The sequence below is a fragment of the Scomber japonicus genome, chromosome 21 (assembly GCF_027409825.1).
Source record: "Scomber japonicus isolate fScoJap1 chromosome 21, fScoJap1.pri, whole genome shotgun sequence".
In the NCBI taxonomy this organism is placed as follows: Eukaryota; Metazoa; Chordata; class Actinopteri; order Scombriformes; family Scombridae; genus Scomber; species Scomber japonicus.
The window spans coordinates 10,119,828-10,140,398 of NC_070598.1; the positions used below are offsets into that span (position 1 = coordinate 10,119,828).

General features: G+C 35.1%; 2 long non-coding RNA genes across 2 annotated transcripts in view; one reads left to right on the plus strand and one right to left on the minus strand.

Annotated features, from left to right (window-relative positions):
* The window catches only part of LOC128382289 (uncharacterized), a 41,735-nt gene that overhangs the window by 11,247 nt on the left and 9,917 nt on the right, over window positions 1-20,571 (minus strand). The window lies entirely within an intron of this gene.
* On the plus strand, window positions 16,828-17,768 carry LOC128382288 (uncharacterized). The gene is made up of 3 exons (XR_008323720.1): window positions 16,828-16,937; window positions 17,425-17,533; window positions 17,730-17,768. It is a non-coding gene; the product is annotated as an uncharacterized LOC128382288 (long non-coding RNA).

Genomic DNA, 20,571 nt, shown 5'->3' on the forward strand with positions numbered 1-20,571 from the left:
TAGGGAGACGTTGTATGAAAAATGACTTTGTTTTGCAGTAATAAAGTCACAGTATTGCTTTATGGAACATGTTATAGCTACACAGTCAAAAAGAAATACTCATGAGTATGATAGAATATAATATATAAACACGCCTTATAATATGTGTAATTATATAGTATATTTTTGGTGATTGTTCTAATTAATGACAGCATTAAACTTTTAAAATGACTTCAATATTCACTAGGAAATGACATTAAAACATACATTTTTTCACTTTTCTTATAACTATATCATTATTTGGTATCTGGACAGCTTGTGATATTGACTAGACATTTGAATAAAGTTTTGTGGACTTAAAAAAAGAAATGGTAGTCTTAAATGAGTATAAAGTACTGTGATGTCAGGACTAATAAAACCGAGGTTTTTGATGAGCTTTCTAATCCCACGCCATCACACAAAAGCATACAAATAAAAAAAAAGTGTTACATGTTTATTGATAAAGTAATCAGAAACATATTTCATCAAAAGAAAGCATGCATATATCTTAAAGTGTACATCTTTTAAAACCAATTAAGACCGTGTGATGAAGAAAAAGCTAGTAAGAGGACCTTTGAGTTGGGTCACACGCATTGGGATAAAAATATTTCTCCCTGTTCACAAAAATGCAGTTTTACTATTTTTGCTGCAGTTACATATCATGAATGGGAGTCATTCTTCTTTTAGGGTTTTCAGCAGCGTCTCATACCATCATGACATGTTTTTTTAGGGTTTATGGTAACAGTGGATGCTAAGAATAGTTGGGCAGGCAGTCTGTGAGGGTTATTCTTAGTACGGCTCTGAGCAGACCGATGAGTCTGGGTGATTCCCCTTCTGTTGCTCATAACTTTGAGCTGTTTAAGTGTCCCACCCATTGGAGTATAATCAGCTATGCAAATAAGAATTCATTTAGATATTTCTGCCTTATATCTTTAACTCATATGTTTTGTACCATAAAGCAGGAGTTGTTTATTTTTACAACAGTAACTGCATTAGGTAGCCTGTGAGGGGCCTTAATAAAGCATACATCATTCACCAAAAAATTGAAATTTTTCAAAGATCTTTCCAAAGTCTTTTCAAATCATGCATACTGATGAAACTAGATATTTCACATACAGTAAGATTTTTATGTTTTATCTGGTATTTTTGTTTGTTTTGTAATCTGGTCCTTAACAAGCTTGGACTGAGTTTATTGTTCTACCATCTTGTTTCTTCTCATGTTGGTGTTGTTTTGTATATTAAGAGGCGATTTAAAGCTGTCTGAGACAAAAGTTAATAATTGTGAGAGAAATGCAGTAAAATCTTTGATTGTCAATCCAGATCTCACTGTGAGACTGATCCACTAACGACCCTCAACAGCCTGAGGCAAAACTCTGACAGTGTCTGAAATTTAAACCAAAATGTTCACTTCTTCTATACAAAACAACCAATAACAATATGACATGAAATGACAGTTAATTAAGGGGAAAACAAACTTGTTCTCCTTAATACATCCATGAAACACACAAAACGATGGAGGCCAAAACTGAAGAGAAGTTTGTGTGACTTTGCTGCATTTCCAAACATCGATACGACACAATGCGGTATCACGACAACCCTGAACATATATGGACATGATCCATCTTCTTGGTATGTGTGAATGTCTGTCCTAAGTCCTGTCATTGCTGCATCATGACTTTTTCCATTTCAGACACATCAGGCATGACAGGGATAGTTCCTGTTTTTGTGTAAAGCTTCAGTATTTAAGAGCACACATCTCTGCTTCATTCTTCATCAGACTTTGGCGAGTTGAGCAGTTAGTAAGTACAGTAAGCAGCTGAAATCCAGAGTCCAGAACAACGTTTGAAGATGTGGACGACCCTCTCCGCCAGCCGTTGGGTTTTCCTGCTCACCTTTGCTGTTGTGATGCTCTTCTCTGTATCACAAGGTAAAAATTGAACATGATTGAATGATGTCTTCTGCAATCTCCAGCTTCTGTCCTCTGCAATTTGGATCCCATCTAGAAAAGAATGAAACCTTCTTTAACAATGAAAACTATGTGCATTAGAGTAGAGATGAAACCAACAAGTAATTAATCAGCAACTATTATGATTATTAATCAATTTTGTTGATCATTTTTCAAGCATAATGAGAGAATGAGCTGCTTTCTTTGTCTTATATGGTAGCAAATTGAATGTCTTTGGATTTTGAGCTGCCGGTCAGATAAAACATCTCTTGGAGAGCATTTTATTGACAGAACTAGATTACTAGATCAATCTGATTAGTTGATAATGAACACAATCATACTGCACTGTACATTGCTGCCTTAATGGACAGGCTATTACAGAATGAAACAATTAAAATGTGTGTTCAATATAAAGACAGACTTAAGGACTTAAATGCATCATATGTCGATTTTCTTGAGTAAAAGGTAACTGTGGCATGAGTACTATATAAATCACAGTGAGTAGACTTCATAATTTTTAATAGCATTTAAGAATCTAGTTTATTCATCTATATTTTTTGCATGAGGCAAAAAAACAAACAAAACAGGACTAGCAGTGATTTAGGGGAACTGTAACTATGGCTGCAGTGTGTCTTGATGCAGTCATAATTAATGTGTTACTCCCTATGTGTAACTGGTCATTCTTACTATATTGATGACTAAAGAATTGCTGATGTATTTTCTGTATAATGACAGTATATTTTCTGTGTGTGCAGTGGAATCTTATGTCCCAATCTTGAACATACCCTGCTGTCGTAACGTCAGCTCCAGGAGGATAGAGAGAATTGAGAAGTGCTACGAACAGGAACCACGAGAGGGCTGCAACCAGCACGCCTTCATGTAAGCACAGCACTCAAACGTGTCCGTCGTCATTTCTGTCCAGTCTTTCTCTGTAATCTACTGAAAAACAGACTCCAGAAAAATCACTCAACAACCTATCCCCGAAATGTTTCTTGTCTACTTTATCAACTGTGACATTTCTTTTATTTCCACTGAAATTGTAGCTGGTTCAGTGACAAATATACTGTTTTACTGGATTCTTGAGCTTCATTTAGTTCTAATTGGGGCTGCACAGGCGGATCTCTGAAATGATTGACCTCATTGTTTATAATCTTAAGTAAGAGCAACAGCTGTACTCTCTTTAGATGTTTAAAGCTCCCTGACTGATTGCAGATGTTGAACATTTTGTTTTTGTGTTCCCTATTTCTAGGATTGTGACCAAGAGGAATAAAATACGGTGCATCAATCCAACTGCCAAGTGGCTCATAAAGAAACTAGAAAAGGTGAGAATCTACCATTAAAAGCAAACTATGTATGTGTTTATTATGTTATGTGTAATGTTGTGTAATGTGTGTTTTAATTAAAGATGTATTTTGAATAGAAAACATATTTGAGAAGCTGTTGGAGGATCATGTCAGTGTAGCACAAGTGACTCTTGAAGAAGCTTAAATAAACAGATCAGACAAATTTCTCACTCCAACAACTGAACACTGATTATTTCTTGAAATATAGACTTGTGAAATTGTACATTTCCCCTGTTTCCTCTCTTTTAACTCGCCCCTCTCCTTCTCTACATTGCAGAAAGAGTTAAACTGTCCTCCAGACTTGTCAATAACTGCAGTCCAGTGAAATGATGCAGTATAAGACAAACAACCCATCTAAAGCAACTACTCTGAACATTTTCTGCTACTTCACTATTTATTAATTTTACTTAAACATCTATTTAAATTTAAATTATTATATTTTTATTATAATTTTATAATAGCTTCAAAGACATTTTTATGGCATTGTTTTGTAAAGTTGTCAGTTTCAGTAATGGCACAGTTGTTCTTTTTGCACTGGAACTAAAAATAAATGGTTTTGAAATGTGACTGACTCATATTTTCTTACACATGCAATGTCCGGCTATGGCTGGAAGTACAGCACTTTGCTACTGCATGAATAGGTTTTTAGGTCCTGTCTGTCTGTCTGTCTGTCTGTCTGTCTGTCTGTCTGTCTGTCTGTCTGTCTGTCTGTCTATCTATCTATCTATATATCTATCATCTGTGTGTGTGTGTGTGTGTGTGCATGATGGCGTTTTCAAACTATCTATCTATCTATCTATCGATCTATCTATCTATCTATCTATCTATCTATCTATCTATCTATACATGAATATATATATATATATATATATATATATATATATATATATACATTCTGATATTACAGAATTTGAAGTAAATTACTTCCTTATTCCTTATTTCATTTAATGTTTTAATTGCCTACAGTCCAGCAGACTTTGGCCTGCTGGCTGCAGGGAATTACTCCCATTCAGCTACAAGAGCATTAGTGAGGTCCAGCACTGATGTTGGGAGCGATAGGCTGGACCCTAAGGTGTTGGATGGGGTTGAGATCATCTATAATAATATCTGCAATATTTTGGGTGGAGTTCTCACACACTCTTTGGCATATTGTGGATTTTATAATGCTTGTGAAGTAACCAGTGTTGGAGAAGCTACTTCGCAAGCGTAGCTTGTAAAACTACATGTACTTCAGCCTGGCAGTAGTTTGAACAAACCCCTGGAGAAATGTAGTTTGTAAAACTACAGCTAAAAAAAGTAACTTTAGCAACTCATTATACTCATACTCATTTAACTCAGCGTTAAGTAAAACAACATGTGGTGTATATGAAACAAAATATAATAGCCTACAAAATATTCACATGCCTGCAGAAATATACTTCTCAACTCAGCTTTATTTTTTTAAAGAAAAAAAGCTGACATTTTTGGTCATCATACTGTAGGTTCACCATAGACATGTTGGGTAATCTATAGAGAAAATGAAAATCCTACCCCAATACCCACTTGTAAATCAGAAATGTAAATCAGTCAACAAAAAATGTAATAAAAAATACAAAGAGGTAGACATATATACTAGATCGGTGTGTCTTGAACAACAATGGTGGCATGTCATGACATGATTCATGCCAGTCAAAGAGCGTTCTGGAGCAAGATAATGGTAAAATAAAATGTATATTATATATTATATAGGTCTTTTTTTAAATAAAAAATAGTTCATGTTATTGGCCAAAATTGTAGTTTGTAAATTGAGTAGTTAAATTACAAAAAAATGACCCAAAAAGTAGTTGAAATACTTGATGGAGCACAAAATGTAAATGTAGTTTAAGCAAGTTACAGCAAATTGTAGTTAAACTATGTAGTTCAGCTACATGTAGTTTAAGTCTCCCCAACACTGGAAGTAACTGCAGAAGAAGATATGAAGGTATTTTGCAATATCTCAAAAAACCTATATGAATATGATTACCAAACTTCCCTCTGGATGTGGGTGTTTCTCTGTATGTCCTCTTATCAGCTCAGCATTATTTTTTCAATTCATGAACCATCTGATGTTCCTGTTTTCTGAATGAATCGGCAGAGTATAAAATAAAACCTCTCTGGTTATCTTATCTGGTTATCGAGAATGGCGAGTTGTGCTGAATAACATCTAGAGTCAGTTTTGGTGCCAAGCAGCGTTTGGAGATGTGGACTCCTCCTACTGTCAGCCGTTGGGTTTTTCTGCTCACCCTGACTGCTGTGATGCTCTCATTTCAAGGTACATCTGATACAGATCCCTACAAAAATCATACCATCATTATAATGTGTTTTTCAATGACAATGAACGATATAGACATGATAATTTCCTTTTATATCGTTAATCATATTGCAATTGTAACATGTGTCAAAATAATCCCAATTATTTTATTTTTTTTCAAAATCAATCAGGAAGGATCATTTATCTCTGCCAATGATATAGAGGATAATTTTAAGTAGGTTTAGAGGATTAAATAATACAGATCTGTACATGTTTTTGTTATATCATTACCAGAGAAAGCAAATTAACAATTTAATCTTAATTTTGGGTTGATATCCCTCACCTCTGTAAGCAGACCTATATGCACTTGTCCGGATACTTCTCAGTGTACAATAGTGTGCCATGCTTACTATTTTGATAAGTAAACAACTATCAAAGGTATTCATGAATAATGACAGTATATTTCTGTGTATGTGTGTGATGGTCTGTTGCAGGATATTCGGTGGGTGCATTTATACGACTACATTGCTGTGTCAAGGATGGCGGCTGGGTAGAAGACCCAGTCGAACGGTGTTGTGAACAGACGCCTTCATATCGTTGTTCACATCATTTCTACATGTAAGCACATCTTTAAACATGCTCAAACAAATACTCTCTTTCCATTGTCATTTCCTGTAGTCAACTTGCTTCCAGTTCCATTACACACTATATCCAGAAGACACAAAATTAGTTTTATGAATTACATGCATTTTCATTTAGGACAAGATAAAGTTACATCAAATGTATACAGCACATATTGCATCTTCTTTTCTATAGCCATAGCAAATGTCTGAAACTCGGGGGTTGAGCATAGCTCAGTGGGTAGATCACCCGCCCCATGTGTAGAGGCTACAGTCCTCGCTGCAGGCGACCCCGGTTCAAATCCCGTACCGAGTGGTCCTATCCTGTATGTCATTCCCCCCCTCTCTGCCTCCTGTTTACTGTCTCTCTCTCCACTAATCTATACAATAAAGGCAAAAAAGCCCAAAAAATATACTTAAAAAAGTCTTAAAGTCACACTTACTGTACATCACTATACAATGTTGTACTGTTTACTGTGAGGTACAGTGACTGCATGTTTTACTGTACCTGGTAGCGCAGCTCCTTCACTCTTTCACCATTTCTTTCAAATGGAACATTATACAGCTGCTTCATATTCATTTGGTGTCTTTTCAGCACCCTGTCAATGGTTGAGATGCTGACTGTTTGGATGTTTTTTCAAAGATGTTGTTGTTCTCTATAATGGCACTCTTTATCTCCCTTAGTCTTATGGCATTGTTTTCTACAACCATGGTGCAAATAGCCTCTTCCTGTTCAGGTGTGAAAAGGGGCCCTCTGCCACCCCTGTGAAGTTGTCTTGCAGTCCTATGTGTGAAAAATATAGTAATGCAAAACGCACAATTGAGTAAGATAAAATGTCACTGTATAAAGTATACTTACTGTATATTGTAAAATGCCAATGGAATACTGTAATATTGTATGAAGCATTACAGAAAGTATATGATGATGATTGAGGACACAGTTGTGTCCAACATTTGGGCCATTGTAAGCCCATGATTGAGAACGTAGTCTACAAGTGTGACAATTTACCTATTCAGAACAGATTTAGAAAAAAAGTCGGATGGAAATGTAAAGAAATATGCTTGACATATTATGACAACTTGTTCAACCATTTTGCATGTAAAGACTTGTGGGGGGTGAGACTATTCAACAGAGACCCATTATAATACATTTTGTTCAACATGACATAAGCAATTGATAATGTAGGAAAGAACAGAGAATTGTACATAATCATTTGCATGGATGTACCAAAGTATTTGCAACTTGTTCAAAGAAATGAGAAACTGCTTTTTTGATGTGTACAAGTGACACAATGATGTGAATATTGAAGAAGTAGTTTTGAGAATTTCAATTCTGATCTGAGAAATGTACCAAAGTGACTGAGAAAAACTGTAATGTTTTAATTGCCTACAGTCCAGCAGACTTTGGCCTGCTGGCTGCAGGGAATTACTCCCATTCAGCTACAAGAGCATTAGTGAGGTCCAGCACTGATGTTGGGAGCGATAGGCTGGACCCTGAGGTGTTGGATGGGGTTGAGATCATCTATAATATCTGCAATATTTTGGGTGGAGTTCTCACACACTCTTTGGCATATAGTGGATTTTATAATGCTTGTGAAGTAACCAGTGTTGGAGAAGCTACTCTGCAAGCGTAGCTTGTAAAACTACATGTACTTCAGCCTGGCAGTAGTTTGAACAAACCCCTGGAGAAATGTAGTTTGTAAAACTACAGCTAAGAAAAGTAACTTTAGCAACTCATTATATACTCATACTCATTTAACTCAGCGTTAAGTAAAACAACATGTGGTGTATATTAAACAAAATATAATAGCCTACAAAATATTCACATGCCTGCAGAAATATACTTCTCAACTCAGCTTTATTTTTTTAAAGAAAAAAAGCTGACATTTTTGGTCAACATACTGTAGGTTCACCATAGACATGTTGGGTAATCTATAGAGAAAATGAAAATCCTACCCCAATACCCACTTGTAAATCAGAAATGTAAATCAGTCAACAAAAAATGTAATAAAAAATACAAAGAGGTAGACATATATACTAGATCAGTGTGTCTTGAACAACAATGGTGGCATGTCATGACATGATTCATGCCAGTCAAAGAGCGTTCTGGAGCAAGATAATGGTAAAATAAAATTTATATTATATATTATATAGGTCTTTTTTTAAATAAAAAAATAGTTCATGTTATTGGCCAAAATTGTAGTTTGTAAATTGAGTAGTTAAATTACAAAAAATGACCCAAAAAGTAGTTGAAATACTTGATGGAGCACAAAATGTAAATGTAGTTTAAGCAAGTTACAGCAAATTGTAGTTAAACTATGTAGTTCAGCTACATGTAGTTTAAGTCTCCCCAACACTGGAAGTAGCAGAAGAAGATATGAAGGTATTTTGCAATAGCTCAAAAACCCTATATGAATATGATTAACAAACTTCCCTCTGGATGTGGGTGTTTCTCTGTATGTCATCTTATCAGCTCAGCATTATTTTTTCAATTCATGAACCATCTGATGTTCCTGTTTTCTGAATGAATCGCAGAGTATAAAATAAAGCCTCTCTGGTTATCTTATCATTGGCGAGTTGAGCTGAATAACATCTAGAGTCAGTTTTGGTGCCAAGCAGCGTTTGAAGATGTGGACTCCTACTGTCAGCCGTTGGGTTTTTCTGCTCACCCTGACTGCTGTGATGCTCTCATTTCAAGGTACAGCTTTTCATTTATTGTTTGCTCTATTTTGAATTAAGGGTAGGAAAGAATAGATGGTGATGATTTGACTGGCCTAAAAAAGCACAATATCCAATGTTTTGTGAGTTTGAATTTAATCACCTGTTTTCTTGATAAATCAATTAAATGGTTTTGCTTGAAAATGTCATAAAAATTTAAAAAATGTTGATCTCCTTTTACCAGAGCAGCCTGAAATGTCCTGTTTTGTCCTGACCAGCAACCTACAACCCAAAGATATTCAGATTACTGTCACGGACGACTAAGGAAAGCAGAAAATATTCATATTTGAGAAGTTGGAATCAGATAATTGTTACGTTTTCTTACTCAAAACAGTTATCATTGCAGCTTTACAACTACTGTGTAAAGTACTGTATGACACCAATAAATTTGCAATTGCAGTGGGCGCAATATTTGTTAAAGGTGAAATGTATATTTAAAATACCATTTTAAATTAAGTGTGTCCTGGCATACACATCATACTTAGGATTTAAGAAAATATCTGATACAGATCCCTACAAAAATCATACCAAAATCATTATGATGTGTTTTTCAATGAGAATGAACGATATAGACATGATCATTTCCTTTTATATCGTTAATCATATTGCAATTGCAACATGTGTCAAAATAATCCCAATTATGTTTATTTTTTTTCAAAATCAATCAGGAAGGATCATTTATCTCTGCCAATGATAGAGAGGATAATTTTAAGTAGGTTTAGAGGATTAAATAATACAGATCTGGACATGTTTTTGTTATATCATTACCAGAGAAAGCAAATTAACAATTTTATCTTAATTTTGGGTTGATTTCCCTCACCTCTGTAAGCAGACCTATATGCACTTGTCCGGATACTTCTCAGTGTACAATAGTGTGCCATGCTTACTTTTTTGATAAGTAAACAACTATCAAAGGTATTAATGAATAATGACAGTATATTTCTATGTATGTGTGTGATGGTCTGTTGCAGGATATTCGGTGGGTGCATTTGGACTACAACTAGATTGCTGTATGGAGGGTGGCGGCAGGGTAAAAGGCCCAGTCGTTAGGTGTTGTGAACAGACGCCTTCCAATCGTTGTTCACATCATTTCTACATGTAAGCACATCTTTAAACATGCTCAAACAAATACTCTCTTTCCATTGTCATTTCCTGTAGTCAACTCAAACACAATCATTCTGATGTTTTACTCTTAAACGTTCCAACACTGTGGGCTCCATCCTGAACTTGAAAAGAAAATGTTATTGCCACTAAAATGATCGTTTTATTGTGGTTAAATATTATACAGATCCTAATAGAGTGTACAACTGGATGATTGAGCTTCATTTGCTTTTATGTGTTTGCACAGGGGCAATTTTAAATTCCCAACTCTTACAAGTTAACAACCAAACAGGCAATTGTTTAATTAGAAATTTCTGGAAAACAGCATGAGCCAAAACACTGAATATTCAGGCAGTGTCTCATGGTTTTATTTCCCTGTTTCCTGTTTTCAGGGTTAAAACAAAGAAGGGATTGTATTGTATCAATCCATGGTCCCCTTGGCTGAGAAAGCAGCTACGTGCGGTAAGCATCTGCCATTAAGCAAGTAGCTGGTGGTTTTGTGCAAGCCTGTTTCTTTAAAATGATGTAAATAAACTTCTGAATTGCATCAACAAATACATTTCGCAAAAAAAAAACATAATTCTGCCCTCTCTCCACTGCCTGTCAACTAGTAATATCTGATCTTGCAGTGACAACTACACTGTCATTTAACTTTTTATGCTTATGTTAAAGGTACAGGCAGCACCTGGTTAAGGTTAGGGAAACATCATGATCTTTGTTTAATACAGAAAAAAATGTTAATTAACCTAACCTTAATCAAACTGCTTTTGTTCTGCAAACCTAACCATTATGGCACTCAAGCGGGATACAAAGTCCAGACTCTGGTGTTAGAGTCCTCTACATCATCCATCCATCCTGACATCCTCCCTCCCACTTTAAACCATGTCCACAGGGCTATATTAAGACCTAATATCACTCCCACTCTTCATCCACTCTCTATCTGATATGACCGAAATCTTGATACAATGTGGCCATTACTGCATATACTTAATACAGCCTAAGATGGCTAAATTCATAAATGTAACATTTCTCCCTGTTTTTGCCCTCCACCCAGACTAAAACTGTGATTTTCTCTTTCAAAATTGAGCTTTTCCGAAATGGCCTCCAATGTATTTAAATGTGAAAACACCAGCTTGGTGTTGTAGTGTGTATAGGGAAAACTGAGCTTTGTAGAAACCCTGCATATCAGTGACAAAATACAGTAGATGGTGTCAGTAGTGTCAACAAAATCTACTACTAATATCAGAATTGACTTGTCAAGACTTGTAAAACTATTTGAAAAGGCTATTTAATGAACTTTATATGGACTTTTCTGTCTGATTGCATGTTTTCTCATTCTTTTTACTTTTCTCTTGTGCTGTATCCACCACAGAAAAAATTCAAATGTCCTAACTGTGTCAAAGTCCGGGTTGAAGATGATGTGGAATGGAAAAAACGTTGAAGCTTAACAGAAGATTCTCGGCTGATTAACAGAATTTGTATTTGAAAATTGTAGTTATTATTTTTGGTCATGATTTGGGATTATTTTGGCATTACTTTGTAAGGATGACAAATGCAGTAATATAAAAAAAGAGACCAAAAACTACATCATATTAAATGAATTTAAAATGCCAATGACTCTGGTTGTTTTCTTTCGTACAATGTCTGCTTTATTATAAACACCAAATTAACAATATGAGGAAACATTAACTTACTATATGAACATTTTACTGTAATTACAGTTTTTCTTAGTCGCTTTGGTACATTTCTCAAATCATCTTCGGCATTTGCAAAACAGTAAGTGCATTTCTCAAAACAATTCGTATAAATGGCAAAACACCATGGATTATCTGCAAAACTCTATACTCTATACTCATTTAACTCAGCGTTAAGTAAAACAACATGTGTATATATCATGTGTGTATGTGTACATCTCAACTCAGCTTTATTTTTTTAAAGAAAAAAAGCTGACATTTTTGGTCATCATACTGTAGGATCACCATAGACATGTTGGGTAATCTATAGAGAAAATGAAAATCCTACCCCAATAACCACTTCTAAATCAGAAATGTAAATCAGTCAACAAAAAATGTAATAAAAAATACAAAGAGGTAGACATATATTCTAGATCGGTGTGTCTTGAACAACAATGGTGGCATGTCATGAGTTCTGGAGCAAGATAATGGTAAAATAAAATGTATATATATTATATAGGTCTTTTTTTAAATAAAAAAAAATTCATGTTATTGGCCAAAATTGTAGTTTGTAAATTGAGTAGTTAAATTACAAAAAATGACCCAAAAAGTAGTTGAAATACTTGATGGAGCACAAAATGTAAATGTAGTTTAAGCAAGTTACAGCAAATTGTAGTTAAGCTATGTAGTTCAGCTACATGTAGTTTAAGTCTCCCCAACACTGGAAGTAACTGCAGAAGAAGATATGAAGGTATTTTGCAATATCTCAAAAAACCTATATGAATATGATTAACAAACTTCCCTCTATGTCCTCTTATCAGCTCAGCATTATTTTTTCAATTCATGAACCAACTGATGTTCCTGTTTTTTGAATGAATCGGCAGAGTATAAAATAAAGCCTCTCTGGTTATCTTATCATTAGAGATTGGTGAGTTGAGCTGAATAACATCTAGAGTCAGTTTTGGTGCCAAGCAGCGTTTGAAGATGTGGACTCCTACTGTCAGCCGTTGGGTTTTTCTGCTCACCCTGACTGCTGTGATGCTCTCATTTCAAGGTACATCTTTTCATTTATTGTTTGCTCTATTTTGAATAAAGGGTAGGAAAGAATAGATGGTGATGATTTGACTCGCCTAAAAAAGCACAATATCCAATGTTTTGTGAGTTTAAATTTAATCACCTGTTTTCTTGATAAATCAATTAGTTGGTTTTGCTTGAAAATGTCATAAAAATTTAAAAAATGTTGATCTCCTTTTACCAGAGCAGCCTGAAATGTCCTGTTTTGTCCTGACCAGCAACCTACAACCCAAAGATATTCAGATTACTGTCACAGACGACTAAGGAAAGCAGAAAATATTCATATTTGAGAAGTTGGAATCAGATAATTGTTACGTTTTCTTACTCAAAACAATTATCATTGCAGCTTTACAACTACTGTGTAAAGTACTGTATGACACCAATAAATTTGCAATTGCAGTGGGCGCAATATTTTTTAAAGGGGAAACGTATATTTAAAATACCATTTTAAATTAAGTGTGTCCTGGCATACACATCATACTTAGGACTTAAGAAAACATCTGATACAGATCCCTAAAAAAATCATACCAAAATCATTATAATGTGTTTTTCAATGACCATGTCTATATTGAATGAACGATATAGACATGATCATTTCCTTTTATATCGTTAATCATATTGCAATTGCAACATGTGTCAAAATAATCCCAATTATGTTTATTTTTTTTCAAAATCAATCAGGAAGGATCATTTATGTCTGTCAATGATAGAGAGGATAATTTTAAGTAGGTTTAGAGGATTATATAATACAGATTAACATCTGTACATGTTTTTGTTATATCATTACCAGAGAAAGCAAATTAACAATTTAATCTTAATTTTGGGTTGATTTCCCTCACCTCTGTAAGCAGACCTATATGCACTTGTCCGGATACTTCTCAGTGTACAACAGTGTGCCATGCTTACTTTTTTGATAAGTAAACAACTATCAAAGGTATTAATGAATAATGATATATTTCTGTGTATGTGTGTGATGGTCTGTTGCAGGATATTCGGTGGGTGCATTTGGACCACAACTAAGTTGCTGCCTCGAGGGTGTCAACTGGGTAAAAGGACCATACGAACAGTGTTGTAAACAGGCAACATGTCGATACCATTTCTACATGTAAGCACATCTTTAAACATGCTCAAACAAATACTCTCTTTCCATTGTCATTTCCTGTAGTCAACTCAAACACAATCATTCTGATGCTTTACTCTTAAACGTTCCAACACTGTGGGCTCCATCCTGAACTTGAAAAGAAAATGTTTTTGCCACTAAAATGATCGTTTTATTGTGGTTAAATATTATATAGATCCTAATAGAGTGTACAACTGGATGATTGAGCTTCATGTGTTTGCACAGGGGCAATTTTAAATTCCCAACTCTTACAAGTCAACAACCAAACAGGCTAATGTTTAATTAGAAATTTCTGGAAAAGAGCATGAGCCGAGTATTCAGGCAGTGTCTCATGGTTTTATTTCTCTGTTTCCTGTTTTCAGGGTTAAAACAAACTGGGGATGGTGTTGTATCAAACCAGAGTCCCGTTGGCTGAGAAAGCAGCTACATGAGGTAAGCATCTGCCATTTAGCAAGTAGCTGGTGGTTCTGTGCAAGCCTGTTTCTTTAAAATGATGTAAATAAACTTCTGAATTGCATCAACAAATACATTTCACAATAAACATAATTCTGCCCTCTCTCCACTGCCTGTCAACTAGTAATATCTGATCTTGCAGTGACAACTACACTGTCATTTAACTTTTTATGCTTATGTTAAGGCACAGGCAGCACCTGGTTAAGGTTAGGGAAACATCATGATCTTGGTTTAATACAGAAAAAAATGTTAATTAACCTAACCTTTATCAAACTGCTTTTGTTCTGTAAACCTAACCATTATGGCACTCAAGTGGGATACAAACCCCAGACTCTGGTGTTAGAGTCCTCTACATCATCCATCCATCCTGACATCCTCCCTCCCACTTTAAACCATGTCCACAGGGCTATATTAAGACTTAATATCACTCCCACTCTTCATCCACTCTCTATCTGATATGACCGAAATCTCATTTCTTGATACAATGTGGCTATTACTGCATATACTTAATACAGCCTAAGATGGCTAAATTCATAAATGTAACATTTCTCCCTGTTTTGGCCCTCCACCCAGACTAAAACTGTGATTTTCTCTTTCAAAATTGAGCTTTTCCGAAATGGCCTCCAATGTATTTAAATGTGAAAACACCAGCTTGGTGTTGTAGTGTGTATAGGGAAAACTGAGCTTTGTAGAAACCCTGCATATCAGTGACAAAATACAGTAGATGGTGTCAGTAGTGTCAACAAAATCTACTACTAATATCAGAATTGACATGTCAAGATTTGTAAAACTATTTGAAAAGGCTATTTAATGAACTCTATATGGACTTTTCTGTCTGATTGCATGTTTTCTCTTTCTTTTTACTTTTCTCTTGTGCTGTATCCACCACAGAAAAAATTCAAATGTCCTAACTGTGCCACAGTCCTGGATGAAGATGATGTGGAATGGAAAAAACGTTGAAGCTTAGCAGAAGATTCTCAGCTGATTAACAGAATTTGTATTTGAAAATTGTAGTTATTATTTTTGGTCATGATTTGGGATTATTTTGGCATTACTTTGTAAGGATGACAAATGCAGTAATATAAAAAAAGAGACCAAAAACTACATCATATTAAATGAATTTAAAATGCCAATGACTCTGGTTGTTTTCTTTCGTACAATGTCTGCTTTATTATAAACACCAAATTAACAATATGAGGAAAAATTAACTTACTATATGAACATTTTACTCTAATCAAGACAGACCTAAATCAAGTGTTTTCCAGCAAGTTGTAAAAGCTGCTTTCAGTTGATATTATTAAATCAGTTTATTTTATATCAATTATTTTGGGGGCATTTTCCTCCTTAGTTTGATAGACTAATGAGAGCCGGCAGGAAAGAAGAGGACAATGGGAGGGGGAACAACATACAACAAAGGTCTCTACAATCACAGCATATGTTATGGGTCTTTAAGTAAGTGATAGATTACAAAATTACAACTAAATTGTCCTTTAGTGCAAAAAGTTGATGAGAAGCTTATATGAGGCTTCAGCAGTCTGATATATAGCAAGTGCATATCTGCCACATTTACAGTCTTTTTAGCATCAAATTCCCTCTTTGTGTTTTTCCGTTGAGCTGTAGTCGAAGTAAAGTAACAAAAAGAGGGACTTTGGCATTAAAAAGACTGTAACGTTAAAAGATATCTACTTGATTTGACTCATTTGGACGCCTGAAGCTTCACATTAGTTTTAGATAAACATTTTACACAGAAGGAGGACTGAAGATTGTGTCCCCCATCACTCATATTATATAAGGGATCTTCTAATGGTCAATATGAACAGGTGGAATGATTACAGCAAGATTTTCAGGTTTCAATATTCAGTCAGGATCCTGACTATTGTTTTAAGACAGACATGAGAAATTGTTTGGGAGTTTATCCCGTTTATCTGATAAAATGTCCCTGCCATATTGACATGTTGGAATAATATATTCGTCTATTATTTATAAAGCACTTTTCCATCATATCTCAATATTTGGAAGGATTATGTAACCATGTTGAGCAGAGCCATTTCATTTTCCGTAGCAGCTAACACACAAAGTTGAAATTACAAAGAAGAGACTCCCATTAATAAGTGAATTTAAAAAACCAAATGGCAACAACTTATATTTTCTTTGATTTACGTCTGAAATTCATGATCTGGTGTGAGCAGCTCTGCCTCCAAGAAATGGAAAAACTCCAACTTTCATGGAGTTGGCTAATCAAGGTGATGGTGTTGAATTGTAATACACTACTGGACAACTCAGTGTGGGTCAGACTGAATGTGTGCATCAGTAAAGTTGAATCAAACATGAATGTAACGGTAATTCAGACAAACTGCAGCATCACGACTGAATGACAAGACAAATTACACTCCTTGGTGAGTCTACATTGACAAGAATTGTTCCTCTTTTTTTGTGAAGCAGCCATGTTTAAGATCACACCTCTCTGTTCTCTTATCATTAGACTTCAGCAAGTGGTTTGTAACTGAACACAGGAGGCATCAACGAGCGTTTGAAGATGGGGAAGACTCTCTGGATGTGGCTGCTCACCCTGGCTGTTGTGACGCTCTTCTCTGCATCAGAAGGTAACAGTAATACATTGTCATATCATGTCAAGTCACGTGAGCCACATGAAGTGTCTCAAAGTGTAACCATCATTTAAAAGACTGTTTTGTTAAAATTTTGAAGAGGACTATATAACAGGAAGTGGTTTTAAAGAGAATAACCTCTGCTGCCTGACATGGTTAGAAGCTCTTAATAATTACTCATAAACTGATGTTTTTTGGTTTAGTTGCGTTTGCTCAGTTTATATGTCCCATGGTGTAACCCTAGAAAAGCTTTGTTAATTCATAAGAATTCATTAAAATGAATATTTACACTGGGAAGCTGTGAAGACCAATGTTCAATGGGTCACAGCCTGATGCCTCTCTGAATAATCAAACAATGATCTTGTGTTGGTTCCTCCCACTGTGTAACCGTGTCATGCTTGTATTGATAAGATGTCTCACTCACTCACTGACTCACCGTGACACACACTGTCCCTCTTCCTCTTTCTGTGTGATCGTCTAACAGCTTCCATAAAGCTTATCTGCTGTCAGAAGAGCAATTCTAAGAAGGTTCATAACATAAAGAAGTGTTTGGAACAGGTGAAACGAGTGGGTTGCGAATACCATGCCTTTTTGTAAGTACAGCATTTTTTTCTGAACAAACCTTTAAACATACTAAATCTGAATCAATCTCTATTCATCTCTGTCTGATGTCATTACTGTAATCTGTTTGAAATCAGGTGAGAAGTACCTCATGATACTGACATGAAATCATAGCTGTTTTAGGGTTATACTGTATAACATTTTTTCATTTCTCTTTCCTGTTTCTAGGATTATAACCAAGAAAGGTGTTAAACGTTGTGTCAAGCCAGGTAGCCCGTGGCTTGAACAGCTTATAAACACGGTGAGAATTATCCGTTAAAATCTGTTGGGTCACCAAACATGATGTATTATAAGTCCATCATGATGTGCTATTGTTAGATGGTCTGGATAATCAAAATGGTTTCACACATTGCAGGATGACTTTCCTCATCTGCTTTTGCTTCTGCTGCTCATTTGTTTACAAAGTAAACAAGTCTGCGATTTCCTAATTATTTCTATGCAAGTATTCTGGAAAGATGAACATACTATAATTTGGTACTAAATTTAAGGAAATTGTAAATTACTTTGAAAGAAAATTTAAATTTTATTAAAAATTCTAAACTAAAATACTGTTCAGATTCTGTAACCTAACAAAATGCAATTAATTAATTATACGTGTACCAATTAACCACAGTCTCTATTCCTTCTATGGTGACTACCAAACTGCATAGCTCTCTGAAATGATCTGAAGGCTATGGAACTAAAATACTGCATTAACTTTCCAGCTACGGTTTGGTTCACACAAAGAGAAAAAGTAACACATTGTTTTTAATTTGTCTATGGGATACTACAGACGATGTCAGAGAAGATGTATATAGCAGTATCCTGGAAAGAATAATGTAATTTGGTACTAAACTTTAGGAAAATATACATTTAAATCTAAATACTACTTGTTGATACCTCTTGACAAATTTCACATATTTGCATGATCAGTTGACTAAAAGATTATCAGGTTTGTTAAAAAAATAAATAAAACAAAAGCATTCAAAAAAAAAATATAGGCACACAAGAAGGAGAACTGATCGCTAAAACAAATTTACAAAGACAAATTGAAATTAATGGACTCCTGTTCTGTCTGTTTTAACATTTCCTTCTGCCTTTGTGCACCACAGGGAAAACTGCAGTGTCCTCACATCATCCAACACAAACTCAGATTTGAAGTCCTGGATGATGTTGACCTGGAGTAAAAGTAGCTGCTCAGAACAATTTCTGATTATTTACTACTTACTGCTTTTACTCAAATATCAAGATGTTTTAGCCAGAACGGTTGTCTTTGTGGGGAAATAACCCTGGAACCAAAAATAATTAATTGATTCATTGATTTAAAAAGTGACTATTGTGGTTGTGATTCATTGCTGTATAAACAACTCAGAGTTGTATATATGGCTTGTGGAGTTAAAATATAAACACCGGATCTATGAATAAATATGTAATAAGCCAATGTGATTATTCTTAGCTGTCTGGATCTTAGTCATCATTGTGTAATTGTGTGTGTCAGACTGAATAAAATAAAACTGAAAGTAATGAGCTTATTGCATTATCTCTCATTGGTAAAGCTTACTCTGAGTGAAATAATGAGATGAACCCTAAAGCATATTTATCAAACTTCTATATCTTTGATAAAATGTTAAAACTGGCAGCGCTGCATTGGGATTAAGAATGTATAAGAAGACAAGTCTTTGTAACCCATACTTTGATTTCCTGTTACCTATAATTAGTGTATTATGGTTGGAGCTGCAATGATTACTTGATCAACAAAAAATTAATTGGCAACTAATTTGATGACATAATCACTTCAGTAATTTTTTTTAAAGACAAAATGAACCAAAATATGTTGGGTTCAGTTTAAATGTGAATATTTGATGCTTATTTTGTTGTACATTATAGTGAACTGAATATTGTTGTTGTTTTTCTTACTGTTGGTTGAGCAAAACAAGAATATATAAAGACAACAACAGCCCTAGTTATTAAGTTTAATTTCTTTTTTGTACCTTTATCAAGTTGCCTGTTTGTAAAAAGAAACTTTGCAACATGTCGATGCTGCTGATGACATGAAATTAGTTAGCATAAATAGTGTGTTCCTGTATTTGCATTTTTCAAGTCAGAATATTTAAGTTCAATATTATTTAAAATAATTTTAAGTTTAAGTTTGTGATCAAGTTTGTGTTCCTTGTTGATGAATAAATATGACATCAGCAGGCCAACACCTGTTTAGGGAAGCCATAGAAACACATCATTGTGGTGAGGGGACAGATGAGACAACAGAAAAGAGGAAGAGGTGGTGTTGACCAAATTGTGATGTTCAGCAATGTGGTTGCTTCATATTAACGTTCATCAGCATGAATGTGCAGTTTGAAATCTGCATTTCACTGGAAGCCGTGACAGAGTGAACGTTCATTTGGACAGGTGACATTACAGGCAGGTGAATTACAGTAGTGTGTATCAGTTTGAATAAACATCTGTAGCTCCAGTTGTGATATGACAGACATGCAATATCTATTGAACCAAGATGTATTAAATTATACTAAACAGCTGAGGAAAGAGGCCCAATTGTCAGAACACAGAGACTGGCGGACACAAATGCAGGCAGGCAGAATCAGTTCTCAAGTAAGTTCATTCAGTCCAAGAGTCGGAAACCAGGAAGTCCAAAATCACAGGGCAGAAGTACAAAATCTCTAGGCAAAAACTGGTCAAAAACACTAGGAATCAAAACTAGGGATAACACTGGAACTCTGACAGGAAACTGACAAGACAATCTGGCACTGACACACACAGGGGAGCACTGGTTATATACACACAGGAGGGAAGGGATAACAAGACACAGGTGAAACACATAAGGGCGGGGACAGGTAATCACACAGGGAGCAGGAAGTGAGCACAGAGACTATTATGGTGTCAAAATAAAACAGGAAACAGACACATGACAGACCCTGACACCAATACTTGGAGCTATACTGTCTGAGGTTATGATAAGAACTTCAGTTTGCTTCTCAGCATTTAATGAGATTTTATATACAATTCTAAAAACTAT